At 34.7% G+C, this 16276-nt stretch overlaps 1 long non-coding RNA gene across 1 annotated transcript; it reads right to left on the reverse strand.

Annotated features, from left to right (window-relative positions):
* Positions 1-203: 203 nt before the first annotated feature.
* On the reverse strand, positions 204-16225 carry LOC115920146. Its single transcript, XR_004062200.1, has 3 exons — positions 16134-16225; positions 1079-1172; positions 204-474 (listed from the first exon to the last, which is right to left on the reverse strand). It is a non-coding gene; the product is annotated as an uncharacterized LOC115920146 (long non-coding RNA).
* Between the last annotated feature and the right edge of the window lie 51 nt (positions 16226-16276).

The following is a 16276-nucleotide window of genomic DNA, read 5'->3' on the forward strand; positions in this document are numbered from 1 at the left end:
TCGAAAAAAGATGAGACAAATGATATAGAAATTTTAAAAAATCTAAGTTCAAAAATATAATATATGTTTCAATATAATCAGTTACCTATTTATACGTTTTTTAGTTGAAGACAATATTTGATGTATTTGTAGTAAGGATTGAATTGAATTTTTTTTTTTCAACTTACAAATCAAATTACATTTTAGCGATTCAATATATACAAAACATTTCAAATCATTTGAACGTGTACACAATATAATTATAATTAAAACAAAATTTAACGAATAACACACTAAAAAGAATTATTCATCAATGAGAAATCTGCCGAAGAAGGGCAATCACGGTAAGTGCTTGCTTGAAAGCGTGATAGACCGGGGTGGAGATATCTTGATCATTCCTCGATTTGATCTTCCTTGTTCTGATCTTCCTTGCTTTGATCTTCCTTGCTTTGATCTTCCTTGCTTTGATATTCCTTCCTTCGATCTTTCCTGGTTCTATATAGAGCAGAAAATAACAACATTATGGTTCTCTATTTTATTTACTTGTCAATCTATAAAATTAGATTCAAAATTTGTGTTTGTGTGCAAGAGAGGGAGAAAGGAAATAGAACACTTTGCAAGCGCCTGAATTAGAAGGGGAAGATAAATTAAAGGGAACGCGCGCGCGCGCGTGTGTGTGTGCGTGTGTGTGTGTGTGTGTGTGGGTGTGGGTGTGTCTCTGTATGTGAGAGGGTTAGTGGGAGAAGAGAGAGATATAGAGAAAGGGGATTTAAACAAGGCCCTGTAACATTAAAATGCTTTGAATCAAATCTTTAGTATCTCCATCCTTTCTAAAAATTATTCGTCTTTACAAAGAATTTTTCAGTTCCGAAACATTAACTTGCTTGTAAAGATACGACAGATTGAAGGAAGTAACAAAAAAAATATGTGGGGGGGGGGGAGGGGAGGTACAATTGATTTTTAGTTTTTTATGTTATTCAATCGATTACACTCCAATCATATTACAAGTACTATTATATTTTATGAATCAAACATCTCCATTATTACAATGAAAAACTAATGTCTATCTACATGATCTACAAGCAAATGAGAAACTTACTTAAGTAGAAACATGATCATCATGGCGACTAGGATAATGATGCCGATGACAACGATAATGGTTATCGTCCCCTCCATCGGGAAGCCTGAGGAAACTAAATGAAAACAATGTTATTTGGATTGGAGCGCACAATAAGTCAACTCTAAAAATTCAGTAAGCCTTAAATGAAAATAATCACCTACGCACACTGGCACACAAACCCACAATTTTTCCTTATTTTTTTTTCCATCAATATCAAAACAATACAAATAATTCTCCAAAATACAATTCTTTTTCATCATAATAACAAAATTAGATAAACTTAATTTACTTGTACAATTCATAAATTACGATCAGAAAAACAAACTAGATTTGTAATACTTGTTTGGAACAAGTATAGGTGGGCTGGTCCAACTAAAATTTGAGACAAAATGAAGGGCACATTTGAGATATCTTATCGTCTCAGCTACAACAAACTCGAAGTACAGCGTAAACGAAGCTAAAACGACGTAGATATTGCTCGCGAAAGACGGGAATGTAGAATCGAGTTTTGAAAAAAAGTCATGTCCCATAGAGAATACACGCTAAATGTGAAAAATTGACATGCCTCCTTTAATCGCAAAAATACGCCATGATGCCTTTGTCAAAATAAAGAATAATTAGAACTGCATCTGTAGAAAATTGTCTCAGCTAGAACGTATCAAAATTTGGAAAAAAATCGATCAATATTTACAGAGATACAATCAATTTTCTATAAATATGCTGACGTCATAATATGCAAATTGGAATTTTGAGTTCGGAGGCCATTATGATGACGTCATGAGTTAATTGAGGATCAAATGAGACATGAACAAATATCTCCGAATCATACTCTATTAAAATATGAAAAAAATTGGCGTCACCTTGCATTCTAAAGAGCTACAATGTATTTTGTATAGGCATGTTTTTGCCCATATATGCTATGTATTACAAGAGCTCGCGCGCACGGAAATTTTGTTTAACGGTCGATCATTCCGTTTTTAATAGTCATAAAGAAACAACCATGGCATCTATTTGTTTGTAAAAATATGTAGAATATTATGAAGAAAAAAAAATGGCGATTCTATGTTGTGTAATAGTTTTACGCGCGAAAACGCGCGCGCATGTGCGTGTGCGCGATTTTTTATAAAATGCTTAAAATGGCCTCAAACGTATGCAAAATGATTTTGAGACGATTTTGAGCATTTTAAAATTTTGCGCGCGCATTGACGCGCGGACGTACGCGCACGCGCGCGTTCTTTGACCTGAAATTGACCGGACGGATATTGACCTTGATCATGATAAATATGAATGAGAAATAACTTTTGGTTATGAAGATATGATCATAAGTTGATTTTCGTAAAATTTTACAAAATGGCGCCTAGATGACGTCATCAGTAATGTTTAATGTTGAAAACGTTATTGTGCTTTGTACATATGCCTATACATATGTGTGCTAAATTTCAAGGCTTTTGATTGAGCCATTTTCAAGTTATCCTGCCAACAAAAAAGTGGTTAGAAATAAGAAAAATAAACTAGATTTGTAATACTTGTTTGGAACAAGTATAGGTGGGCTGATCCAACAAAAAATTGAGAGAAAATAAAGGGTTCATTTGAGATAGCTTTTCGTCTCAGCTACAACATACTCGAAGTTCAGCGAAAACGAAACTAAAACAACGTAGATATTGCTCGCGAAAGATGGGAATGTAGAATCAAGTTTTGAGAAAAAATCATGTCCCATAGAAAATACACGCAAAATGTGAAAAAGTGACTGATGCCTTTATCAAAATGATAAATGATTGAAACTACATTTGTAGAAAATTGTCTCAGCTAGAACATATCAAAATTTGGAAGAAAATCGATCAATATTTACAGAGATACAATCAATTTTCCATAAATATGCTGACTTCATAATATGCAAATTCGTATTTTGAGTTCCAAGGCCAATATGATGATGTCACGATACACTTAATGGCCAAATGAGAAATGAAATCATATCTCCGACTTATAATTTATCAGGATATTAAAAACAAATTGGGGTCACCTTGCATCCTAAAGAGCCACAATGGATTTTGTATAGGCATGTTTTTGCCCATATATGCTATGTATTACAAGAGCTCGCGCGCACAGAAATTTATGTTAAACGGTTGATCATTCCGTTATTAATAGTCATAAAGAAATAAACTTTGTATCAATTCGTTTGTAAAAATAGGTGCAATATTATTAAAGAAAAAAATGGCGATTCTATGTTGTGTAATAGTTTTACGCGCGAAAACGCGCGCGCATGCGCGCGTGCGCGATTTTTTATAAAATGCTTAGAATGGCCTGAAACGTATGCAAAATGATTTTGAGACGATTTTGAGCATTTCAAAATTTTGCGCGCGCATTGACGCGCGGACATACGCGCACGCGCGCGTTATTTGACCTCAAATTGACCGGACGGATATTGACCTTGATCATGATAAATATGAATGAGAAATGCCTTTTGGTTATGAAGATATGATCATGAGTTGATTTTCGTAAAATTTTACAAAATGGCGCCTAGATGACGTCATCAGTGAAGGTCAACGTTGAAAACGTTATTGTGCTTTGTACATATGCCTATACATATGTGTGCCAAATTTCAAGGCATTTGATTGAGCCATTTCCAAGTTATCTTGCCAACAAAAAAGTGGTTAGAAATAAGAAAAATATATAATAATAAATAAATAAATAAATAAATAAAGGCAATTCTAACGAAATTATAAGGTGGTCTGTACGTTATACAGCCCACCTGACTAGATTTGTAATACTTGTTTGGAACAAGTATAGGTGGGCTGATCCAACAAAAAATTGAGACAAAATAAAGGGTACATTTGAAATAGCTTTTTGTCTCAGCTACAACATATTCGGAGTTCAGCGTAAATGAAGCTAAAACGACGTAGATATTGCTCGCGAAAGACGGGAATGTAGAATCAAGTTTTGAGAAAAAGTCATGTCCCATAGAGAATACACGCAAAATGTGAAAAAATTAGCTTGCCTCCTTTAATCGCAAAAATACGCCATGATGCCTTTGTCAAAATGAAAAATTGTGACAACTGGATTTGTAGAGAATTGTCTCAGCTAGAACATATCAAAATTTTAAAGAAAATTAATCAATTTTTAGAAAGATACAATCAATTTTCCAAAAAAATGCTGACGTCATAATAGGCAAATTGAAATTTTGAGTTCGGAGGCCATTATGATGACGTCATGAGTTAATTGAGGGTCAAATGAGACATGAAATCATATCTCTGATTCATACTCGCTCAAAATATGAAAAAAAAATTGGGGTCACCTTGCATCCTAAAGAGCTATAATGGATTTTGCATAGGCATGTTTTTGCCCATATATGCTATGTATTACAAGAGCTCGCGCGCACTGAAATTTATGTTAAACGGTCGATTATTCAATTATTTATAGTCATAAAGAGACAAACATGGTATCAATTTGTTTGTAAGAATATGTGGAATATTATGAAAGAAAAAAAATGGCGATTCTATGGTGTCTAATAGTTTTACGCGCGAAAACGCGCGCGCATGCGCGTGTGCGCGATTTTTTAAAAAATGCTTAGAATGGCCTAAAACGTATGCAAAATGATTTTGAGACGATTTTGAGCATTTCAAAATTTTGCGCGCGCATTGACGCGCGGACGTACGCGCACGCGCGCGTTATTTGACCTGAAATTGACCGGACGGATATTGACCCTGATCATGATAAATATGAATCAGAAATATCTTTTGGTTATGAAGATATGATCAGGAGTTGATTTTCGTAAAATTTTACAAAATGGCGCCTAGATGACGTCATCAGTGAAGGTCAATGTTGAAAACGTTATTGTGCTTTGTACATATGCCTATACATATGTGTGCCAAATTTCAAATTATTTGATTGAGCCATTTCCAAGTTATCTTGCCAACAAAAAAGTGGTTAGAAATAAGAAAAATATATAATAAACTAGACATATAATACTTGTTTGGAACAAGTATAGGTGGGCTGGTCAACTAAAATTTGATACAAAATAGAGCAAAAATAAGCGAGATACTGCTAAAAACAATGTCATGTAGATTAATGATGTGAACGAAATGCACCTTCTATAGTCATAACACGCAAATTGTGAAATTTCTGACATGAGGCCTTTAATCGAAATTTTCACTCTGATGACGTCATCAAAATGAAAAATGATTATTATTGAACTTGTAGAAAATTATCTTAGCCACAACATATCGAAATTTTGAAGAAAATCGATCAATATATACAGAGATACAATCAATTTTACATAAATATGCTGACTTCATAATATGCAAATTCGTATTTTGAGTTCCAAGGCCATTATGATGATGTCACGATACACTTAATGGCAAAATGAGACATGTAATCATATCTCCGACTCATACTTTATCTAAATATGAGAAAAAAATGAAGGTCACGGTTCATTTCAAAGAGCTATAATGGATTTTGTATAGGCATGTTTTTGCCCATATATGCTATGTATTAAAAGAGCTCGCGCGCACGGACATTTATCTTGAATTGACGCTCATGTTGTTATTAATGGTCATAAAGAGATAAACATGGTATCAAATTCCTCGAAAAAATATGAGAAATATCATGAAGGAAAAAAAAATGGCGATTCTATGTTTTTTAATGGTGTTACGCGCGAAAACGCGCGCGCATGCTCGTACGCGCGATCTTTTATAAAATGCTTAAAATGACCTAAAACGTATGCAAAATAAATTTGAGATGATTTTGAACATTTAAAAAATTTGCGCGCGCATTGACGCGCGGACGTACGCGCACGCGCGCGTATTTTGACCTGAAATTAACCGGACTGATATTGACCTTGATCATGATAAATATGAATGAGAAATACCTTTTGGTTATGAAGATATGATCATGAATTGATTTTCCGAAAATTTCACAAAATGGCGCCTAGATGACGTCATCAGTCAAGGTCAAGGTTGAAAACTTTACCGTGTTTTGTCCATATGCCTATACATATGTGTGCCAAATATCAAAGCATTTGATAGAACCATTACAAAGTTATCTTGCTAACAAAAAAGTGGGTGGAAATAAGAAAAATAAAGAAATAAAGAAATAAATAAATAAAGGCAATTTTAACAAAAATATAAGGTGGTCTGTATTAGATACAGCCCACCTGATAATAAATAATAAATAAAGGCAATTCTAACGAAATTATAAGGTGGTCTGTACGTTATACAGCCCACCTGATAATAAATAAATAAATAAATAAAGGCAATTCTAACGAAATTATAAGGTGGTCTGTACGTTATACAGCCCACCTGACTAGACATATAATACTTGTTTGGAACAAGTATAGGTGGGCTGGTCAACTAAAATTTGATACAAAATAGAGCAAAAATAAGCGAGATACTGCTAAAAACAATGTCATGTAGATTAATGATGTGAACGAAATGCTCCTTCTATAGTCATAACACGCAAATTATGAAATTTCTGACATGAGGCCTTTAATCAAAATTTTCACTCTGATGACGTCATCAAAATGAAAAATGATTATTATTGAACTTGTAGAAAATTATCTTAGCTACAACATATCGAAATTTTGAAGAAAATCGATCAATATATACAGAGATACAATCAATTTTACATAAATATGCTGACTTCATAATATGCAAATTCGTATTTTGAGTTCCAAGGCCATTATGATGATGTCACGATACACTTAATGGCAAAATGAGACATGTAATCATATCTCCGACTCATACTTTATCTAAATATGAGAAAAAAATGAAGGTCACGGTTCATTTCAAAGAGCTATAATGGATTTTGTATAGGCATGTTTTTGCCCATATATGCTATGTATTAAAAGAGCTCGCGCGCACGGACATTTATCTTGAATTGACGCTCATGTTGTTATTAATGGTCATAAAGAGATAAACATGGTATCAAATTCCTCGAAAAAATATGAGAAATATCATCAAAGAAAAAAAAATGGCGATTCTATGTTTTTTAATGGTGTTACGCGCGAAAACGCGCGCGCATGCTCGTACGCGCGATTTTTTATAAAATGCTTAAAATGACCTAAAACGTATGCAAAATAAATTTGAGATGATTTTGAACATTTAAAAAATTTGCGCGCGCATTGACGCGCGGACGTACGCGCACGCGCGCGTATTTTGACCTGAAATTAACCGGACTGATATTGACCTTGATCATGATAAATATGAATGAGAAATACCTTTTGGTTATGAAGATATGATCATGAATTGATTTTCCGAAAATTTCACAAAATGGCGCCTAGATGACGTCATCAGTCAAGGTCAAGGTTGAAAACTTTACCGTGTTTTGTCCATATGCCTATACATATGTGTGCCAAATATCAAAGCATTTGATAGAACCATTACAAAGTTATCTTGCTAACAAAAAAGTGGGTGGAAATAAGAAAAATAAAGAAATAAAGAAATAAATAAATAAATAAAGGCAATTTTAACAACTAGACTTTAATTCGTCACAAAGACGAATAAGGTGGTCTGTCTAAGTCTTATGATAGATTTGAGAATGGGAGAAGTTATATAGACATGTAAACAATGATGATGATGATGATGATGATCTTGATAGTAATGGTGATGACGATGATGACGATGATAATGATAATGTTGATGATGACGATGATGATGTTGATAATCATGATCATGATCATGATGATATTGATGATGATGATGATCATGCTGACATCTGATTGAAAAAATGAGGGAGATGTAGATAGCATATAGTTTCAGCTACATTATACTAAAAAATCAACAAAAAACAAGCGGAAATAACGGCGATATTGCTCGCAAAAGACAGGAATGTAGAATCCAGATTTGAGAAAAAGTCATCTCCCACAAGGATAACATGCAAAAAGTAATGGATCAAGTGATAATAGGGTAATAATAAAGTAAATATGGTTGTTTATTACATTATTTGCGATTCTACGTGTTTTAATATTCAAAGGAGATGGTACAGTGAAAGGTCAAAAAGAAAAAAAAAAGTGAAGAAAAAAAATTGTTGGAGACGCCCGGACTCGAACCAGGGACCTCGAGGTCGGAAGTCAAGTACGTTACCGATATACCAAAACATTTCCCATAGAGATTACACGTAAAGGGAAATAAGAATTCTCAAATCCCACCTCGCAAGTGAAATATGAGCATGATCCCGGCATCTGATCAAAAAATAAAGGGCACACTTGTGATAGCTTACTGTCTCAGCTACAACATACTCAAAGCTCAGCGTAAACAAAGATAAAACGACGGAGATATTGCTCGCAAAAGACGAGAATGTAGAATTCAGTTTTGAGAAAAAGTCATGTCCCATAGAGAATACACGCAAAATGTAAAAAATTGACATGCCTCCTTTAATCGCAAAAATACGCCATGATGCTTTCGTCAAAATGAAAATTTGTGTCTAATTTATCAGTAGAGAATTGTCTCAGCTAAAACATATCAAAATTTGGATGAAAATTGATCAATATTTACAGAGATACAATCAATTTTCAAAAAATATGATGACGTCATAATATGCAAATTAAAATTTTGAGTTCGGAGGCCATTATGATGACGTCATGAGTTAATTGAGGGTCAAATGAGACATGAAATCATATCTCCAATTCATACTCTATCAAAATATGAAAACAAAATTGGGTTCATCTTGCATCCTAAAGCGCTACAATGGATTTTGTATAGGCATGTTTTTGCCCATGTATGCTATGTATTACAAGAGCTCGTACGCACGGACATTATCTTAAACGGACGCTTATTCCGTTATTACTGGGCAGAAAAAGGTGAACAAGGTATCAAAATGCTTGGAAAAATGTGCCAAATATGATGACAGAGAAAATTTGGCGATTTTATGTTGAAAAATACCGTTACGCGCGAAAACGCGCGCGCATGCGCGTGTGCGCGTTTTTTTAAGAAACGCTTTATATGGCCTGAAACGTATGCAAAATTAATTTAAGACGATTTTGAGCATTTTTATTTTTTGCGCGCGCGCTAACGCGCGGACGTACGCATGCGCGCGCGTTTTTTGATCTAAAATTGACCGGACGGACATTGACCTTAATCATGATAAATATGAATGAGAAATGTCTTTTCGTTATGAAGATATGATCCTGAGTAAAAAGTACCAAAAAAAACACAAAATGGCGCCTGGATGACGTCATGAAGACTTGATGACCTTGAAAAGGTTACTGTCACGTCTCATGACAATGACCTATGACTGTGCCAAAATTGAACGAAATTGACTAAACCGATCTTGAGTTATCCTGTGAACAAAAAAGTGGGAACAATAAATAAAAATAAAGAATAATAATAAATAAATAAAGAAAGAAAATTCTGACGAAAACAATAGGTGATCTGTTTTCAACAGACCACCTAATAACTAGACTTTAATTCGTCACTTAGACGAATTAGGTGATACGTATGATAATGGTCTACATAACGAATAATGCATTACACGATATATTATTTTGTAAAATGCTTCTCCCATTTATATGCTTCTCCCATTATGATCTATTCATATGTCAAGATTAAATTGTGTCTCCTTGATCATCATGGATCTAGGGAAGATAGATTGAAACAATATATGACCTTTGACCCTGTGCAGTAACCAGTTACACATTTGACTCTAATTTACATCATGAAGAACACCTTTTGACGATTTTATCTTATTCAAAGAAATGAAAGTGTAATTGATAAATGATTATCATCAGTATGATGAGGTTATGATGATCATGATCATGATCATGAGCGCGATCATGACATCTTATTGAAAAAATGAGGGTTGATTTAGATAGCAAATAGTCTTTACTACAACATACTCAAAATCAACAAAATCCAAGGAGAAATAACGGCGATATTGCTCGCAAAAGACAGGAATGTAGACTCCAGATTTGAGAAAAAGTCATCTCCCATCGGGATTACACGCAAAAAGTAATGGATTAAGTGAAAATAGGGTAATAATAAAGTAAAAAGGGTTATTTATGACATTATTTGCGATTCTACGTGTTTAAATAATCAAAGGAGATGGTACAGTGAAGGTCAAAAGGAAAAAAAAGTGAAGAAAATAAAAGTGTTGGAGACACCCGGACTCGAACCAGGGATCTCGAGGTTGTAAGTCAAGTGCGTTACCGATATACCAAATAATCTCCCATAGCGATTACACGTAAACGGGAAATGGAATTCTGAAATCCTACTTTGCAAGTGAAATATGAGCATGATCCCGGCATCTAATCGAAAAATAAAGGACACACACGTGATAGCTCATTGTCTCAGCTACAACATATCCGAAGCTCGGCGAAAACGAAGCTAAAACGACGGAGATTTTGCTCGCGAAAGACAGGAGTGTAGAATCCAGTTTTGAGAAAAAGTCATGTCCCATAGAGAATACACGCAAAATGTGAAAAATTGACATGCTTCCTTTCATCGCAAAAATACACCATGATACTTTTGTCAAAAATAAAAATTGTGGATACTGCATTTGTAGAAAATTGTCTCAGCTAGAACATATCAAATTTTGAAAGAAAATTGATATATATTTACAGAGATACAATCAATTTTCCAAAAATATACTGACGTCATAATATGCAAATTGAAATTTTGAGTTTGGAGGCCATTATGATGACGTCATGAGTTAATTGAGGGTCAAATGAGACATGAAATCATATCTCCGACTTATAATCTATCTAAATATGAAAAAATATTGGGGGTTTCTATCTATTCTGAAGAGTTACAATGAATTTTGTATAGGCATGATTTTGCCCATGTATTGTGGATAAAGATAACGCAAATCCGCGCGTGCTGTCAACTTTGACGGACGCTCATTGTGTTAATAAAAGGTGAACAAATTATCAAAATGCTTGGAAAAATGTACCAAATATGATGACAGAAAAAAATCGGCGATTCTATGTTGCAAAATGCCAGTACGCGCGAAAACGCGCGCGCATGCGCGTGTGCGTAATTTTTTTATCAAATGCTCCATATGGCCTGAAACGTATGCAAAAAAAAATTGGGATGATTTGGAGCATTTTAAAAAAATTCGTGCGCGTAAACGCGCGCACAAAAGCGTACGCACATTTTTGCGCGCATTTTTTGACCTGAAATTGACCAGACGGATATTGATCTTATTCATGTAAAATATGAATGAAAAATTACTATCCGTTATGAAGATATGATCATTAGTTGATTTTCACAAAATGGCGCCTGGATGACGTCACGATAACTTTGAGTCTTTGAAAAATCACGCAGTTCTAAGTTAGACTAAGATCTATCATCATTGAAAGATTCATGACAATGGCTTTATTCAGTCTTGAGATATCCTGCGAACAAATTCGAGGAAGAATAATAATAAAAATAAAAAAAAACTAGACTTTAATTCGTCACTTTGACGAATTAGGTGATACGTGCTATTTTGTTATCATGAAATTGTGCCGATGATGATCTAATGATAATGATCATAAATACGATAAAGACCATGATTAAGAGTGGTATAGCGCCCACTTCAGGTATTCGATAGAGATTTGTAGAATCAGGATTTCAGAAAAAGTCGCCTAACACGCTAACTAAGAAAATTCTGACATGTCGCCTTTAATTGAAATTTTCACTAAGATGATGTCATCAAAATGATAAATGATGTACGTCAATATTGAAGATAATTTATTAGCTACACCGTATCAAAATTTGGGAGAACATAGAGTACTCGTAAGCTAGATAGTGCTCAAAGATCAATGTCATGAAGATTCAAGATGTGAACAAAATTTACCTTCCATAGACATAACACGCAAATGACGAAAATTCTGACATGTGGCCTTTAATTGAATTTTGTGCTATGATGACATCATTTAAATGAAAATTGGTGTAGACTGATCTCAAAGACGATTGCCTCGACTACAACATATTAAAATCTAGAAGAGAATCGATGAATATTAAGAGAAATACACTAAATTTTCCATAAACATAATGACGTCATAATATGCATTTTTGTATTTTTGACTTCCAAGGCCATTATGATGACGTCAAGATGTACTTAATGGCCAAATGAGATATGAAATCATACCTTCGACTCATACTCTATCTAAATATGAAAAAAAATTGGCAATCCTTATTCATCCCAATGGACTTTTTATAGGCATGTTTTTGCCCGTATATGCTATGTATTACAAAAATCGCGCGTGCGGACGGTTATCTTGAACGGACGCTCATTCCGTTATTAATAGTGATAAAGAGATAAACTTTGTATCAAATTGTTCGGAAAATTATGAGGAATATCCTGTCAAAAGTTTTTGCGGAGGAATTATTTTTCGTTCGGCCGTGACGAACGAAAACGCGCAAAAATGCGTGTTTTGCGCGATTTTTTATGAATGCTTATAATGGCCTGAAACGTATGCAAAAAAAAAATTAGGACGATTTTGAGCAATATAAAATTTTACGCGCGCATTAACGCGCGCACGTACGCGTACGCGCATTTTTGAACGCATTTATTGACCTGAAATTGACGGGACAGATATTGACCTTGATCGTGATAAATATGAATGAGAAATGGCTTTCTGTTATGAAGATATGATCATGAGTTGATTTTCACAAAATGGCGCCTGGATGACGTCACGATGACTTTGAGTCTTTGAAAAGTCACGCAGTTCTAAGTTAGACTAAGATCTATCATCATTGAAAGATTCATGATTATGGCTTTTTTCATTCTTGAGATATTCTGCGAACAAATTCATGGCAGAATAATAAAAATAATAAAGAAAATCTTGACGAAATCAAAAGGTGATACGTCTACGTACGTATCACCTAAAAAGAAATTTAATTCGTCATGGAGACGAATTAGGTGGTCTGTCTTCAAGTCTTATGAAGATTATAATATTTACTATATTGAGAAAGGGAGAAGTTATATATACATGTAAACAATGATGATCATCATGATCATGATGATGATGATCTTGATAGTAATGGTGATGACGATGATGATGATGATGATGATGTTGATGATTATCATCAACAGACCACGATGACATCAGACTGAACAAAATTAGAGAACATTTAGATAGCGTATAGTCTCAGCTACAACATACTCAAAAATCAACAAAAACCAAGCCGAAATAACGGCGATATTGCTCGCAAAAGACAAGAATGTAGAATCCAGATTTGAGAAAAAGTCATCTCCCATAAGGATTACACGCCAAAAGTAATGGATCTAGTGATAATAGGGTAATAATAAAGTAAATATGGTTGTTTATTACATTATTTGCGATTGTACGTGTTTTAATATTCAAAGGAGATGGTACAGTGAAAGGTCAAAAAGAAAAAAAAGTGAAGAAAAAAAATTGTTGGAGACGCCCGGACTCGAACCAGGGACCTTGAGGTCGGAAGTCAAGTGCGTTACCGATATACCAAAACATTTCCCATAGAGATTACACGTAAACGGAAAATGGAATTATCAAATCCCCCTTTGTAAGTGAAATATGAGCATGATCTCGGCATCTGATCGAAAAATAAAGGACACACTTACGATAGCTTATTTTCTCAGCTACAACATACTCAAAGCTCAGCGTAAACAAAGATAAAACGACGGAGATATTGCTCGCGAAAGACGAGAATGTAGAATCAAGTTTTGAGAAAAAGTCATGTCCCATAGAGAATACACGCAAAATGTGAAAAATTGACATGCCTCCTTTAATCGCAAAAAAACGCCATGATACCTTTGTCAAAATGAAATCTTGTGAAGACTGCATTTGTAGAGAATATTCTCAGGTAGAACATATCAAAATTTGAAAGAAAATTGATCAATATTTACAGAGATACAATCAATTTTTCAAAAATCTGCTGACGTCATAATATGAAAATTGAAATTTTGAGTTCGGAGGCCATTATGATGACGTCATGAGTCAATTGAGGGTCAAATGAGACATGAAATCATATCTCCAATTCATACTCTATCAACATATGAAAACAAAATTTGGTTCATCTTCCATCCTAAAGCGCTACAATGGATTTTGTATAGGCATGTTTTTGCCCATGTATGCTATGTATTACAAGAGCTCGCACGCACGGACATTATCTTAAACGGACGCTCATTCCGTTATTAAAGGGCAGAAAAAGGTGAACAAGGTATCAAAATGCTTGGAAAAATGTGCTAAATATGATGACAGAGAAAATTTTGCGATTTTATGTTGGCAAATACCAGTACGCGCGAAAACGCACGCGCACGCGCGTGCGAGCTTTTTTTGCAAAACGCTTAAAATTGCCCGAAACGTATGCAAAATTAATTTTAAACGATTTGAAGCATTTTTTTTTTTTGCGCGCGCGCTGACGCGCGGACGTACGCGTGCGCGCGCGTTTTTTGACCTGAAGTTGACCGGACGGATATTGACCTTAATCATGATAAATATGAATGAGAAATGTTTTTCCGTTAAGAAGATATGATCATGAATAAAAAGTACCAAAAAAAACACAAAATGGCGCCTGGATGACGTCATGAAAAATTGATGACCTTGAAAATGTTACTCTAACGTCTCATGACAATGACCTATGACTGTGCCAAAATTGAACGAAATTGACTAAACTGATCTTGAGTTATCCTGTTAACAAAAAAGTGTGAAAATAAATAAAAATAAATAATAATAATAATAATAATAATAAAGAAAGAAAATTCTGACGAAAACAATAGGTGATCTGTCGTTGACAGACCACCTAAAAATATAAGGTGGTCTGTATTAGATACAGCCCACCTGATTATAACCACCTCCCTTACTATCCCCAAACACCACCCTCTACAATCTTGTCATTCATTCATCCTCACATACACATGCACACTCACATACCTGTACACTCTTGGCAAAATGAGCAGAACTTGTCCTTATCAAAACCGAACTTCGTCATTGTTCTTTTGTGTATTTTGATTTCGAACGCAAGAGTTGGGCAGAAATAATTAAAGTCGGAATTACATAGCTGATGCTTACAGCGTAATCGAACCAAGAACTGCAAAACATCTTAAACTCCTTTCTTCCAAAAACCATGAGTGATTGGAATAAGTTACCCCTTGAGATTACCACGAGAGTTTCACTGGATATTTTTAAAGCAACCCTTTCAAAATCCTAATAATTTGTTAACATCTACACACCGAGGCGTCACCGGGCTTTAAGTTATGTTGTCGTGTCACACGATGAAGATGAAGATGAAAATGCCATTTTTGAGAAGGTTTAAAGCACGTGTTTCTTTCGTTTCATAATTCGATTGGCGGCCTCAGATAGGTTATTAGTTAGGGAAAAGAGTTTTAATTCCTTAAAAACAAGACACATGACGATTCGGGTTTAGAAGATTGCAGTTAATGGGTTGTTTAGATGTGTAAAATCAGGGAGGCACATGGATGCGGGGCCTTTTTTTAAGTTTCACCGTTCTAGAGTTAGGTCACAAGACCCCCAGCCCAGACCAGCTTTGCTTTGTGTTTTTCATAGATATGATTTTTCCTATCGATAAAAAACTTTCAACGACACTTAATTTCACTTTTGCTTAGGATGTTTGTTGATTTCCTTATACTGTTGAATTTCTGCCAAGTTTTGAGACTGTTGTGGTTTTTCTTGGCGAGAGAACTGAGAACAAGAGTAGACGGAGATTAATGATAGAAGTTGCTATGGGCCATCCTGGAGATAAGCTCTCGAGCTTTCGTGCCGGTTATTCTGTTCAAGCTGACTTACTTTTGATCTCTTATTCTTGTATATTGTATGGTGGAAGCTTGACGAATAAAAGTCAATAAATCAATCATGCCGCTTCATTAGGTTGTCGTTATGTGACATAATTATTAAACAACTAATATTATACGAAGCCGAACTTAAGAGAGGTTAACAAATTTGCATCCAAGAACTTAATACCTACAAAACTTGGTACCACTTGCTTTTTTCATGATGAACATAGCAGTCTTTTCATTTTTTTTTTAAGCGGGTATAATTTTGTTTTGGTAACATCGCATATCAAGCTGTATCTTGCAAAATTCATATTAATTGCATTTTTACATATCATTTCTTACTTACGAGGTTGAGGGGAAGACCTATCGGCGATGGTGACAATAAACGAACAAAAGTTGATATTTCCGTATCTGTCGGATGCAACGTAAACAATAGCCGTTGTTGACTCAGATGGGAAACTCGCATTTGGATGATAGTTTTGGATGATT

The sequence above is a fragment of the Strongylocentrotus purpuratus genome, unplaced genomic scaffold (assembly GCF_000002235.5).
Source record: "Strongylocentrotus purpuratus isolate Spur 01 unplaced genomic scaffold, Spur_5.0 spur5_scaffold_8, whole genome shotgun sequence".
In the NCBI taxonomy this organism is placed as follows: Eukaryota; Metazoa; Echinodermata; class Echinoidea; order Camarodonta; family Strongylocentrotidae; genus Strongylocentrotus; species Strongylocentrotus purpuratus.